The 13,228-nt window shown below is 42.1% G+C and overlaps 1 protein-coding gene across 5 annotated transcripts in view; it reads left to right on the plus strand.

Annotated features, from left to right (window-relative positions):
• The window catches only part of IMMP2L (inner mitochondrial membrane peptidase subunit 2), a 659,819-nt gene that overhangs the window by 371,346 nt on the left and 275,245 nt on the right, over positions 1-13,228 (plus strand). The gene's annotated exons all lie outside the window — the stretch shown is intronic.

Consider the following 13,228-nt stretch of genomic DNA (forward strand, 5'->3'; position numbering starts at 1 on the left):
TAACTCCTCAGTCAGTTTCAGCACTAAACCAAGATAATTATACAGGACATTTTCATCTGCAGTTTCAAAATGTTAGATTAGAAAAAAGAAAGTTCCATACTGAGCATCAACAGCTCTCTGCCTTCTTTATTCATACTAATTACGTCCTTTTCACCTTGTTCTGGTTACTCTCTGATCTTTCTTATTATACTGTGAAAGAGAGTTTGTGTGGGAACATCCATATCACAAACCATGTGATAGCATTTACACCCACAGAAGGATTTTCTTATTCACCACTGTTTCATTGTTATAAGTCCAGTTTTCAAAACTAAACAAGTGAAGTAAGCTGACATTTCAATAACTGTTCAATGGTCCATGGATTTGCTGGTCTTTCTTTTCAGCCTGCTTTGATCAAACGTAAATCTGACAAGCATAAAAACAAATTAAATCCTTCACTGGCAACAGTTATCTATTGCTTCACAGTTAATGTACAACAGTCTCATCATAATTTTTTTTCACCATTATACACAGAAATCATCTTATTCTTTCAATTTTTCTTTTTGTAATTACTGTGACCTGACAATAGGATTCAGAAGGTCTACACATCATTTCTTTTCCTTCTTTCTTTCTTTTTCTTTCTATCTTTCTTTCTTGAGAGGGGCAAGGGAAATTATATGTTGTTTTTTGTTATATCCTTGACTATCTTTGCATAGACAGTGAGAGGGGAAAATTGTTCCATTGTGTTGCATTCCATACAAAACAAAACTGATCCATACCAATGTGTTGCTTCCCGGTGGAGAAAGGACTATAAGTATAATCCCACCATTCTGGCTGTTTTCTGTGTTTGTCCTGCCAGCTGATATTGGTGGTTTAGAGACACAATCAAGGCAGAAAGATGTTAGAACAGAAGAGAAATATTTGATAGACTGGATAACCAGAGGTAAGCAGACATATACATTGTTGCAAGATCTTCTTCTGAAGAGTGAATGGAGCAACTGACTTAAGGCCCAACTCAACAGAATGCACAGGAGAGCCTCCAAATACAGCAGGGATGACACAGATATCTGGATCATGGAATGTAATTCCCCTTCCCCCTAGACGTAATTTCCAAATTTAGAACTTACCTTGTTTTATGGAAGTCCACTCAGATATGAGGCCAAAAGTATAACCCTTTCAGTTTGTAAGCAGCTAGACTCTTCTTATGGTGAGGGAAATTCTTGATTGGTTGTTGTGGTTTTTTGGGCTCTTTGGCCATGTTCTGAAGGTTGTTCTTCTTGACGTATCACCAGTCTCTGTGGCCGGCATCTTCAGAGGACAGGGGTAGCACTCTGTGCTCTGGTGCAGTTTGTTTGGGAGTTGAGTATTTATGGCTGTAGATCAGCCTTTGTCCTTTTCAGGAGATAGGTGATCATGGTGATCAGTGTGTCTTTGTTTTGGGTTTATTGTTGTGATAAGGAGGAGAGATTATCTGTCACCGTGATTGATGGGTGTCATTAGCTGGTCTTTTGTGTGTAGTGATCACCGGTCCTTGTGGCTGGGTAGAGTTTTTTGACCTTTTGCACACTGTATTTTTCAGTGCTGGGAGCCAAGTTTTCTTGAGTTTCAAACTTTCTTCTTTTTTGTTGAAGTTCTGCTGATGTTTGTGAATTTCAATGGCTTCCATGTGCAGTCTGACGTAATGATTGCTGGTGTTGATTGCTGGTTTGATGGCTTTTGTCATTTCATTTTTGGAGTAGCCATTTGCCTATAGGGCCCAATTCAGATGGTTGAGTTCAGTGCTGAGAAACTGAGCTTCACAGTTCCGATTTGCACAGTCTACCAGTGTTTTGATTATGCCTCTTTTTTGCTGTGGGTGGTGGTTGGAGTTTTTAAGTAGGTACCGGTCTGTGTGGGTGGGTTTTCTGTAGACCTTCTGTCCCAGTTGGAGGTCAGTTTTGCGTACGACCATGACATCTAAGAACGGGAGTTGGCCCTCTGTTTCTTTTTCCATCGTGAATTGTATATTTGGCTGGATACTGTTGAGATGGTTTAGAAGTTATTCCAATTTTTCTTCACCGTGGCTCCAAATTGCAAAGGTGTCATCCACATATTGGAAACAGACTGTGGGTGCAAAGGGTGCTGAAGCCAGGGCCAGTTTTTCGAAATGCTCCATGTAGAAGTTTGCTATAACCGTGCTGAGGGCGCTCCTCATGGCTACTCCATCTGTTCATAGAATTCATTATCCCATTGAAAATAGCTGGTTGTTAGGCAGTATTGGAAAAGGGCCTTGATGTCTTCTGGAAAGATCTGCTGGATGAGTGTCAGGGTGTCCTTTATCGGTACCTTAACAAACAGGGATACTACGTTAAAGCTGATCAGTTTGTCCCCAGGGTTGAGTTTTAGGGTGCTGATCTTGCTTATGAAATGTCCTGAGTCTTTGATGTAGGATGAGATTTGTCCAATGTGGGTCTGTAGAAGGGTCGCTAGGCATTTGGATAATTCATATGTTGGGGAGCTGATGGCACTTACAATGGGCCTGAGTGTGATTGAGTCCTTGTGGATTTTGGTGGGAGAGCTTCTGTCTTGCAGATTCATTGAAGGATGTTGGGGTGCAGGGAGGAACTCATGATCAGCATGTTTGTTTGTTTTGTGATTTTGTTGGTCGGGTCCCATTTCAGTTTTCTGTAGGTGGTGGGGTCTAGAAGCTCCCTGATTTTGTCCTTGCATTATTCTGTTTCCATTATTACTGTGTCGTTGTCTTTGTCTGCTGGCAGAATGATGATGTCTGGGTCTGAGTTCAGGGACTTGATGGCATTTCTCTCCTTTCTTGTTATGTTGCTTTTGGGGGGTTTTGCTTTCTGTAGTATCTTAGTCACTTCACCTCTTATTTCCTCTGCTTTTTCTTCTGGAAGATGATATAATGCTGATTCCACGTTGCCAATGATGTCTTCCACATGAATTTTATTGGGTGTGACTGCAAAATTTCCTCCTTTGGCTAAGACTGAGGTTTCTTCTGGGGAGAGTTTCTTGATTCATGTTAAAGCCATTTCCCCCCCCAACTTGGGTCTTCTTCAATAACAAGTGATTGCTTCCTGAAGGTGAGTGAGGGGCGCCTAATGGTGTCCTGTTGTCAAGATAGCAAGAAATGAGTCCCAATAGAAATGTCCATTTCTATGGAGAAATAGAGACCTCTGGGTGTTTGAGGGAAGAAGAGAAAAGGGGGAAAGGATGGAAATTCCACCCACTATGAATTATTGCATTTTCCAACTTATTCCTCAGATGTCTTAAAAATTTTGTATGAACCTTAGATTTTTGTGGTAAATTTGAATCAGAGCTCAAATTAATAACAGATTGTAATTGTTAACATCACAGTAGTACATGACTTTTTGGGATAACTAGGTGGACTTGCTTAGGGCCACACAGGCTGGCTCTGTTCACAAGAGGCACAGTGGGGAATAAAACTACCAACCTCTGGCTCCACAGCCAGATACCCAAACCACTGAGCTATCCAGCCAGCTAGCTATAGTTTTGTTTGTTTGTTTAAAATACCTTTACCCTGCTTTTCTCCCTAAAAGGTAGATTGGGTCGTTTTAAAGAGACCATAATATGATCTTTGTTTTAAAAGTCAGAGAAATCCTAACAAGTTTATTCTTCACAAAAGAATAACACTAAATTGTATGATAAGTGCAACCTATTGGTGACTGCAGTTCAACTGTTGACATACTATATATAATTGTAATGTATTAAAACACTTAAATGAAATATTAAGAACACTGCCATGTATGAAAGTAGTTGGTAGATATTCCTGAATCAACTGTCATGTAATAACGTGCATAACTAACATAGCAAAGAAGCAATTAACATTAGTATTAGAATATTACAATACAGATCTTTTTTAAAATTTATTCATGGGGGAAACTTTAGTTAGAGTTAGTTTTCTTTATACTTGCAAATGACATTTTGTCATAAATTGTTGCGGGCAACACAGTTATACCTAGACTGAATCAAACCTTGTTTCTTAGCTAATGCTAGTAATGTAATTTCTCATTTGTTTCTTCACATGTAAGGATAAAAAACTGCAAAATCCTTTCCTTGCCCAGGAGGATACTGAAAAACTTCCTGCTGTTCTCAATAGAGTTCTCACATTAGCAAGATTTATATTTTGTACAAACCTACCATATTTTTTGTGCACAAGATTAACCATTTCTGTGCAGAATTGTTTCAAACTAGGATGACAACTGATTTACTTAAGAATTTGAGACACTAGGTGAAACCTTAATGTCTTTCCTCACAATCAGCCAATCCCTGCTAGCTGTGACTATCTGCTTTGCTTCTCAGAGGTATAGAATACTAGGGATGTCAGTTTATACGAATTACAGAGACCTGCGGAGGAAAGAGAGCACTTTGTCTTGCTCTTTGCTCGAAATGAGCAATCTCCCTGAGTTTTAAAATTCCTCATCAAAGTATTTGGTAGAGCTGAGGAAGCTGAAACTGATGCGAATGAGAGAACGAGTATTTTCTCCATCTGTAATGAGTATATCAATGTAAAATTCACACTTGGTAAAGGTAAAGGTTCCCCTTGACATTTAGTTCAGTCGTGTCCGACCCTAGGGCGTGGTGCTCATCCCTGTCTCCAAGCCATAGAGCCAGCATTTGTCCGAAGAAAGTTTCCATAGTCACATGGCCAGCGCGACTAGACAAGGAACGCTGTTACCTTCCCACAAAGATGGTACCTATTTATCTACTCACATTTACATGCTTTCAAACTGCTAGGTTGGCAAGAGCTGGGACAAGTGATGGGAGCTCACTCCGTTGCGTGGATTCGATCTTACGACAGCTGGTCTTCTGACCTTGCAGCACAGAGGCTTCTGCAGTTTAACCCGCAGCACCACCACATGCAACACTACATACTCAAAACTTGTTCTACTTTATCGATGAATAAATGACATATACTAATGTTTGCACCCATCATGTATTTGAAGGCATGGTGACTGTAAGTTTGTTGATTTACATTATTAGAATGGCTGTTGCTGTTGCTTTTTAATAGTGTTAAAAATAAATGCAGCAACATGCTCTCTTTTAAAAAATCATGTAAATTGATATAACATGAAAGAGCTAGATATAATCCCTTTGCATGGTCCTGGAACAATCAGGCAGCAGTCTAGTCACCTCTTTCTTGCCTTCATTTTGCATGATTGGAAAGGGCCACTGCAAAAGGCAAAGCTTTGCACGCCCAGCCCGGAATAAAGAGATGAGACACATGATATATGGGGTTAACTGGGCCACAATTTTATTAAATTTTTAACTTTAATTCCCCTTTCACAAGGGGGTTACCGTAGTGCAAATTCTGGTCTGTGCCTGAAGTCTATGCAGACATTCCAGTCCAGACCTTTCTTTAGTGAATTCCTATTTCTCAAGCGTGCTGTCCTACCATACAGCATGCTTTCAGGCATAATGTAACCAGAATAACCTGCTTCCCCTCCCCTCAGCTAACTTCAACCTGAGAGGAGGGGTGCTCGGCACCCCCTGCTTGCCCCCTTTTGAACTCACTTGAACCTCTTCATTTTACAGTACCCGCCACAGCAATTGGGCTACAAAGTATGCTCAATGCCCCCCACAAATCACTTAGGAAAATGTCCAACCCCAGATTGAACAAGTGAACCCCATCTGGCCTGTACAACTCAGGCCTAGAAACTCTGATGTTTAGATGTGGTATGACTGACCCTAGGCCCCGCTGAGCAGCTCAGCCAATTTCTCTATTAACTCCCTTCCTTGCCTTATCAGTGCACCTAAGGTCACAACTAGCCCTCCATAGCAACCTAGGAATAATAGTTGGCCATATGATGTGGGTCGATGGACAGCAATCCCTAAAGACTTCCAGGTCCGCTACACTCTGAAGAATTACAGACTTGCCCAGATTCTGAGCCAAGTCATTGCCTCCGAGGTGAATAACCAACACATCTGGTATCACCTGTATTGCATCCGGGGACACCACATTGAGGAACCTGTCCCATGACAGGCCTCTCAGTCCCCTCCACTCCAATGCAGCCACAGCGCCAAGCCCCAAGTGTCGACCCCAACTGGTCCAGCTGGCGTACTTCACTGCTCAAAAAAGGTAACTGTGCCCAACCAACAGAACTCGAACTCAGGCCAACGGTCTCCTTGGGCCTGTAATGAGAAAAAACAACAGCAGCAGCACCTAGAACTGTGGCAGAGGGTGCACATAGTCATGGTATCTATATGAAGCTCATAAACCCCCTTTTTATGTTCTCCTCTCCATACCCAAGGGCTGCCGCCGTGGATGCGGCGCCAATTCTAAAAGAATGGGTCCCAAAGTGCCACCCATGTATCCCAGCCTTGCATAAGGCCTGGGAGGTGATTTTCCAAAATTGATACCGGGTCAAGGGTGACTTATCTTCATGCCGCAGCAAGCCACCATCCTCCTCCCCTCTAAGCCTCAAATATTCTTGCATGGCTTTCCAAAGGCGGATGCCCACTAGGGAACATTGCCCCCAAAAGATAAGCTTACCCTTTCCCTGTTGGTCAGTTTTCGACCAGCACAAATAAATAACTATCAGACCATCTGAAAATATCACAGCCTTCCTCTGCAGAGAGGATAGCAATGTGTCATTTTTTGATGAAGCAACCAATTCACTAATGCGTAGGGCCCCAAAAAATGCTGTCAACGTTGCCACTTTGAAAAGGCAAGCCTCAAAATAATCTCTACACACTAGCTACCACGTGTGTGCCAATTTGTTCAAAATATCTGGGGTAAAAGGTGAACAAGAATCCTTAATTTTTCCTCGCTCCCGACCCCAACCCTCAATCATTTTCCGTATGCGGAAATCTATCACATAACCCTTACACCCATGGACCTTGGCATAAAAGGCCAAAGCAAACATATGCCCTTGAATTGACCTGGGTGCCAATCCTCTTTGATACAGGTGCACCTATGGTCATCCAGAGGTGGTCAATCCTGCTTAAAGCCTTCCTGTTCCCTAAATTTGAAGAACTCATTGCAAGCTGCTGTATAATTTTGTCGGGTACTAGGAGCCATGGCTAAACTCATGGCCCTGTTGGCTTCAGCCCGCCAAGATTCCATACCTTGATCGGCAGCACATCCAGTTGAGCCTGTGCCCCGGAGCCAACAGCCTGTTGATGGGACGGCATCAGCTATGTCATTAACTCCTGGAACATGATGGGCCTGAAGGACTATATTAAACTGCAAGCAGCGCAACACCATGGCCCTAACCAGTGTCATCAACCTCTGGGACCTAGATGTCAGTGAGTTAACTATGTGCACCACTATCAGGTTGTCACACCAGAAGGTCACCACTGAGTTAGCCCACTGATCACTCCATAACCATAAGGCCACAACGATTGGGAAAAGTTCCAAGAACATTAAGTCATTGGTAATTCCCCAAATATGCCACTCCCTTTACCATGCCCTTGTGCACCAATGGCCCTTGAAGAAGATGCCATTACCCAGTGAACCTGCTGCATTTGTCTTCACTTGTAGATCCTGCCCCAAGCGCACCTCTTCTCTCCAAAAAGAAACCCCATTAAATTCCTGGAGGAATTGCAACTACACCTGCAAGTCCTCTTTCATATCCCGAGTCAACCTCCTCTTATGATAAGGTTTCCTAAGGCCCTGCATAGCATCACACAAGCACCTTAGGAAAGCTTTACGTAGGGCAAACACTTTGCAAGCAAAGTTGATGTGCCCAACCACTTCCTGTAACTCTCTCAGAGTGACTTTGCTTCGTACCATCAGATTCTGTAGCCTTATCTGCAAGCCTACCAATTTGTCCTCTGGCAAACGACTGGACTTTTGAACAGTGTTCAGCTCGATACCCAAAACTATCAACCTCTGATTAGGTCCCTCCGTTTTTCCTTCTGCTAGCGGTACCCCTAACTCTTTGGCAAGCTCCTGGAATGCCCACATCAGCCCTAAGCATTGGGAAGTACCCTTAATCCCACAAAATTAAAAAAAAATCATCCAAATAATGGATGACTCAGGCTCCTTGCACCTTAAACCTCACTGCCCATTCTAAAAATGACTTAAATTGCTCAAAAACTGCACAAGTTATTGAAATCCCATCGGCAAAGCCCTAGCCATATACTGTAATAACCACCATCAAAATAAAACCCCAGAAGATCAAAATCCTGGGGGTGAACTGGAAGGACTCCAAATGCTGATTCGATATCTCATTTTCCTAACTCCACCCCATCCCACAACTCCGTACCATGCACAGGGCCTCGTCAAAGGACATGTAATGGACACTGCACAGTTTTTGAGGGATTCTATCATTAACCGATTCACTCTCAGGAAAAGATACCGTATTTTTCCGTGTATAAGACACCCCCATGTATAAGACACCCCCCTTTTCTAATCCAAAATTAAGAAATCTAAGTGGGGCTTAGCAGGTGTAGGGGGAAGTTCAGTTCTACACCGTGCATCTCAGAAGGGCCAGGCTAGCAGGCCTTGAGCAACCTATGTAGCCAGGACACCCCTAGAAGAATGAAATGATAAACCACTTCTGGGGACTCACTACCTGGAAAACACTGAAAAGGTTTTTCAGAATTGACTTGATGGCACATAATTATTTATTGTTAAATTATGGAAATTACTATTGTATCCTCTGAGGCTGATTGGAACACAGTTCTCCTAATGCTTGGAAGAGAACAGGTACCCTGGTCCCTGCCAGTCCCTTCTGTTTCTGCCTCTTTCCTTTTCTGCTTCTAACACAGCCCTTGAAGACATAGGGTCTGTTAGTGAATGAAGATCAAATGTTCTCCTTCCACTTTCTACTGGCTGCAGCTTGTTCCGTGTCATGTTTCTGGTGCAGAGTGGCATAGCTTTTCTGGCTTATGACTGGATCAGTCTACAGCCAAAACAAATCACAGAATCGGTTTCAGCCCACAGCCCTCAGTGGAACAATTTTCTCCAGTGACAGTGTCATTGGCCAGTCCCCTTATTCAGTGGCCAAGCAGCAGTACTAGGCCAGGAAAATCTCAGTTCCCTAAGATTCCAGGCAGAAACCTTGATACCAGAGGATTGGCCATTGTGATGTCACAGAAGGAGGCAGGCAAGGATAGGGAAAGGGGCTAGAACTCTTCAGAGTGAAACCTGGTTAGCCATGGAATATGGCATGCTAGATCCTGAGGTGTGCTTGTGTGCAGTTTTCTTGGCAGGGCAGGCAGAATAATGTGTTTAGCACCTATTACAATTGCCACAGTTTCTACAAGACTTCACGTCCTGCACAGCCTTATATAAGAAAGGCTTAGGGAGTCTCTTCTGGGTCTTAATACTGCTGTTGTGGTTTGTGGAAAGCTCATTACCATCCTATGGGGATGTTTTTGCCTCCTCCATGCCATGTGGTACTGTTGCCAGGACATGGGTAACAAAAAGGTGAACGAGTCACATTGCTTCTGCTCTATTCCTTGCCTGGTTCCAAATGGCATTCTGGCTTTAGTTGTGTACACCTATTAGTTCTCTCCCTAATCCCCTCCTCTAGCTTCTGATTTTTTTGGCATGCTAATAATGTGAAAGCCCAACAAATATACAGTAATTTTTGCAGTGAATTGCACAGGTGGATCTCTGGTGGAGATGGATCTCTGGTCACCAGATATTCTGTATTTCCACTGCTGCTCACCCTGATATTTTCCTTCCAACCTGGAGACATGCAGAAATATAGTGACTCCTTAGGACTTCAACCTGTGCCCTCAGACCTGGCTACTCTAAGCATGGCAGATGTAATCTATTGCCAAAGGCTAGAGTCAAATGCTAGCGGACCAGGGCTCAGGAGAGGGATGGAGCTGGCTGGCAGCCTATCATAACTGGGCCATGGATTGAACAGGAGTTGTCTCCCAGAATATGGGTGAGGAGTAGAGATGAGCACGAGTTAAAAATGGAATTACCAAATTCATTCAAAAATCGCAAATTCATCAATTCATATTCATATGAAGCCATGCCGCTGATGAAAATGAATCAATGAATGTTTAGCAATTTTTGATTCATCAATTCATTTGGCTATTATACAGCCCCTCAGGCACCTAGACACACCAAAACTGCAGGAAGCTTCCCCTGACTCTCTTCTACAATTCCCCAAATTGGTGGAGATTGGGTTTCCCCAAGCCACCTGCTGATGGGTACTTTTCTGAGGGGCCCACTTTGTGGGTGTATAATTTGAAAGTCTGAAACCCAATCTTCACCAAACATGGAGAGATTATAGAGGTGAGTCAGTAGAGGCTTCTCAGATTTTGGTGTCTCTGGGTGCCTGGGAGGAACTTTCATGGGGGAGGGCCTCCTTGTGGGTCTATAGTTTGAATAGCCAAAATGCAAACTTCATGAAATTTGCAGGGCTTGTAGCAAAGAGTAAGGGGAAGCATGCCTGCAAATTTGGCATTTATATGTTCTGGGGGGACTGTTTTATAGGGTTTTTAAAATAAAAATGACAAGTTGATTAATTAATTCATCAGAAAAAAAATCATAAATTCGTAACTTGTGATTTGTCAACCTTGATAAATCACAAATCAAAACAAATAACTTTTTTTTTTTAAAAATCGTCCCCGTCTTTAGTGAGGAACTCTTGCTTGGTCTATGAGCTTCCCATGCTTGCTAAAGCATGAGGTCACCAGCTGTATACAAACAGAAAGTCTCAGATCACACCAGTGCATAAGACCTAAGCTCCTAGTTGGGCCATGGTCCTTCTATGCAGCAAATGTAGATTTTGAAGCTTTGCTTCTAAGATTACAGCATAGTCTTTGATTTATTTTGCCACAGAGACTACCTGGTAGTACTCTCTCAACTCTGTGTTGTGGCACTGCAGGTTTCACAGGCTTGTGAGAAAGAAAATGGTTTAAACTAAAAAGTGCTGCTCAACGTACTGTCAGGGTGATGCTATGATGCAAAAAAACACAAAAACTTTCTACTAGTTGTATCTTTAGCTTGGTCTGGTCTATGATTACAATGCTGCCCGTTATGCTTACAACATATTCCAAAGTGCAGGCCTAATCTTACTCTTTCTTCTGTGACTGACATCTATGGGAAAAGCTCGGAAGTTTCTCTAGGGAGTTGGTAGCATGCTGAGATAGTTAAAACTGTATCTGTCCAATTAGAGCTCAATTGAAAATCAGCCGGTGGCTAGTTGATTTAATAGTCGGGATCCACAGACACAGAGAGTTTATTTCTTAATTTACTATGCAAATGTGAACATACATTTGAAGTAAAAAATGTTGCCTTGAAGCAGCATAGCAGAGCAAAAAGAAACTTAGGCCTTGTATGTAATTTGTGTTCAGCACTAGCTGTATTGCATGAGACAACCTTCAGATCCCAACTCCCCACCCCCGCCGCCGCCTGCTGGCTTCTTCATTTGTTTCAAACATATTTTGCATTGTAGATGCATTTATGGAAATGATTTTTGCACTCAGTAGCCTATTGATAATCCCTTACCTTGAACAATCATTCCTTGAACAAAATGGTGAATTCAGCTCCCTTGAGGTGAGAGAGGCTACATGTAGGTCGAAAGCATCTATTTGTTTAGTTTCAACATTGCAAACTGAGAAACATAGCATAATTTCATTTGTGGTTAGATCTGCAACTGAGGTTAAGCTGTGCCATACTGGTTCTCTTAAGGTAACATGTTCCAACTTGGTATCTTCTAAATTATTTGGACTTCAAATCTCATCATCCCAATTCATGATGTCTGAGCCTAATGGGCTTTGAAGTATAACACATCTAGATAGTTTGGGAAAAGTTACAATGACTTAGCTCTCTACCTGAGGCAAAATCTGAAGAAGCTCCTCCATACTCAAATCCATCATTCTATAATCTTATCCTATGAACAGCAATTAACTAGTAACCCAATACTCTCTAGTCTTCCTTTTTGTCATATACTTTATTTAGTCCTGGAAAGGAAAAATGGGAAAACTCTGTGTTCCTTTCTTTCTGCCCCCTGAAATCCTCACCAGAAGTGATCCAGGGTTGTGCATTTGGGGAATTAGACAAGTTCATATAGTTTGATTTGTCCAGGGCTCCATGGACAGCAACACTTCACTCACAGAAGGTGGCCTTGTGAGGATGTCAAGGTGGTGGTGGATCCCTTATCTTCATCAGCACCACAGCTCATCTCATGCAGTCTCTAACTCTCTCTGCAGCATGTTTACGGGGTTGGAGAGGTTCATGGAGAGAAAGTCATTCCAACTGCATGCATCCAAATCAGGATCAACTCTTTGATTTGCATGCCCCTGCATTTCAGTCCACTCTGGTTATCATTTCATAGCTGATGACAATAAAATCAGTGCGGGCTCTGCAGACTACGAAGGAGACATTCCGCTGTCATAGTTTCAAAGGGAAAGATGCATGCTTTGACCAGGGACATAATGGCTAAAATCTTGTTGCTTAGTTACTCAAATGGCGGAGCTTTTAGATGTACATTTTTATAAGTGAAGAAATCTCTGTAGGCATTATCTGTTGCATGCTGAGCTATATGACTTGATGTGCAACAGATGTTTATGGACATTTCTTAACTTACAGAAATGTGCATCTGACAGCTACACCGTTTGGGTAATTAAGCAACAGGATTCCAGCCATTATCAACTACAGATATTCACTATAGTGCTATCCAGATTGATGCCATATTGAATGCTATATGAGTTATGGAAAATCTTGTCAGTTTCTGAAGTGACAATACCTCCTAGCAGGACCAGTATACTTCATCTCATGATTTTTTTATTCCTCTATTCAAATTCTATTCTGAAGAGGAGAACCGAGGCATTTGATTTTTCAGAGTAGAGAAGAATACATAGTATATATCCTAGTCTCTACCAGTACTTATTGAAAGAGGATGAGATCGTAAGAACCATACTGTTGGTTCTATGCTTCCAAGAGACTTAGGACTTTAGCTTCCCAGAAACATGCTTCCAAGACGCTATATCACAAGGTTCTTGAAACCAAGAGGAATTTCAACTACAGCTTTAATGGGAATGTGGAATTCAGAGGGAAAAACAAACTAATGAATGGCTCATTGTCATATCAAATGAAGTCTTCACATCAGGCTGAGATACAAAGGACATTGTAGTTACGTTTTGTATATACTGTACAGACTTTGTTTCAATGAAAATACTGTTACTGTATATCAGCAGCACATTTGTATTCTGTGAATTACTTATAAAAGGTGCACCTTCTTATTGTTTAGCTAGCCCTTCAGACACAAAAGGAGTTGTGTCAGTTGCATATGAAATTAATCAATGTTGCTAATCTTTCAAG

Source organism: Pogona vitticeps, chromosome 5 (genome assembly GCF_051106095.1).
Source record: "Pogona vitticeps strain Pit_001003342236 chromosome 5, PviZW2.1, whole genome shotgun sequence".
NCBI lineage: Eukaryota > Metazoa > Chordata > Lepidosauria > Squamata > Agamidae > Pogona > Pogona vitticeps.